Source organism: Salvia hispanica, chromosome 3 (assembly GCF_023119035.1).
Source record: "Salvia hispanica cultivar TCC Black 2014 chromosome 3, UniMelb_Shisp_WGS_1.0, whole genome shotgun sequence".
Taxonomy (NCBI): Eukaryota; Viridiplantae; Streptophyta; class Magnoliopsida; order Lamiales; family Lamiaceae; genus Salvia; species Salvia hispanica.
The window spans coordinates 42,455,156-42,457,566 of NC_062967.1; positions in this window are offsets into that span (position 1 = coordinate 42,455,156).

Genomic DNA, 2,411 nt, shown 5'->3' on the forward strand with positions numbered 1-2,411 from the left:
TATTCTAGTGAAATATGCTATCAAATGGAACCTTAAAATGTTGTGGTTTAAGAATGCATCTAAATCCAGAAATACAGTTTAAATCTTGATCCTATAATTAGTTAATTTAATGGTCAATAATTAACGTGTGACGAACTAGTTAAGGAATATGGCTATATGTTAAGGATTGTAATTTAATCCTACTCTGTTGATGCATATATACATAAGAAAATTATTTGGATTTTAGCTAGAGTGTATTATTGTGGAGTAACATACTCCACTTATTATTTAATGTGTACAGCAACCTAGTAATAAGGATTATAATTTAATCCTACTCATCATATTGATGTATACATAAGCAAATTACTTGGATTTTAGCTAGGGTGTATTATTGTAAATTATTTTATGTGTAAAAGGCATATTAAATTATTTATATCCATGGATGAAGAATCAAGACCAATGGCGTAGATAAATGATATAATTTGTAAGAACATGATAAAGAAGATTTTTGTGATTCCATTCATGTATGTGTTGGAGTTGGAGTTTAGTGAAGCTGATATTATTCGATGAGAAAAGGATGAGGAAGGAAAACATATGGTCGTTCACAAAATGCCAAAAGCAGCCCTCCATTATCTCCACTTGGCCGTCCAAATAAGCCCCATACTTATTATGCAAATATAAGAAAACCCTTTAGTAATATCAGAGAGAGAGAGAGAGATGGCCTCCCAAGAGCAGGATAGCATTGGTAGTAATGGTATAGCTAAAGATGGGTGCATGTTATCACCAAGAGGGCAGCAGTGCTTGTGCTCACCAACCACGCATCAAGGCTCGTTTCGATGCAGGTTTCATCGCAATGATTCCTTCAAAAATCAATCCTTTACCCGATCTAAATCCATGCCTCAATCCGCCGCTGCACACGAGGTTTCACCAAAATCACCCACGCTTTAAACACTTTGTTTTATTTCAATACTTCAACAACTTGTAATATATGTAGACATATATATAATATGTCATTTGCAATCAAAGTTTGTGCTTGATTTTCTGCATAGCAACTCTTTATTATCTTCTCATCATGTTTTCTTTAATTGGTGTATGAGTTCACGTTAGTTTTTTCAGAATAATTCAAACTCGGAGAAGAATTAGTTCCTGTGATATTTTGAATATGCATATAACTATATGTTCTATTTTGTATAAATTTTAAGAAATACTCATGAAAGAATATAAATATAAAGAGTTAGAGAATGTGAATTCTACGTATATTAGTTTTATGTACTAATTAAATATTTAATGAAATAAGATATAAAAATCTAAATGTATAACGACAAGGAATTAAAATGGGGAAAAAAATGTGACATGCGCTTGTGGTTGCATTTGCGTGGGAAATTGCAATTAGTTCCGCATTTCAATGCTTTCGTCTGAAAATAGATAACTTGGTTGGATAAGTATGAGTGAACGAATGGATACATATCTTTGAAAATGATAGTATGATTTGTTTTCTTGAACTATATTTTTGACGTTGCTATTTTAATTCAGAAATTGAAGGTGTAAGCAAGTTGCGTTAGCTAAACATTATCTCTATATACAGGGACGGAACTAGACTTTCAAATAAGCCGGTGCTGAAATCCTTAAAAATAATAATAACAATAATAATATAATAATAATAACAATAATACCAAAAATTTCAATTCAAATATAACGTCTTTACAATTTTTACGAGGCTCTAGATGATAATTGTTTCCGACGTGTCGCCATTTCTTGAAATCGTCGAAGAATGGCCTCATTTTCAATTTTGTTAAAAATATCCTTCTCAATGTATACAACTAAGATATCATTCATCCAACCGTCTCCCATTCTGTTTCGCAAATCACCATTTCTTGAAATCGTCGAAGAATGGCCTCATTTTCAATTTTGTTAAAAATATCCTTCTCAATGTATACAACTAAGATATCATTCATCCAACCGTCTCCCATTCTGTTTCGCAAATCAATCTTGATAAATTTCATCGAAGAAAATACTCTCTCAACAGAGGCGGTCGCAACAGGAAGGATCAGAGTCAATTCAATCAAACGGTATACCAAGGGAAAAGCCTTATCTCTTGTGGTAGCGACCAAAATCTTTGCAAAACCTACTTACTATAGAATCAACATATGTAACTCTTCCTATAAAAATTGTTTTAACTTTTACTCCGGTAAGAAGCTGCTAAAGTTCTTTACCGCTGTGCAGCCTTTGTTAATAGTAGATCTCGGAGCATTTTTAACATTTCTGCAATATAAACTTAACTTTAAAAACCATAATAACAATAATAATAATATAATAATAACAATAATAATAAAAATTCCTAAAGTCGTGGCCGAATAAACTTTCAGATCAAGGCAGGGACTCAGGTGAACGTACTTTAGTCAATTCCATCTCTCGTTCCAGAGTAAATGTTC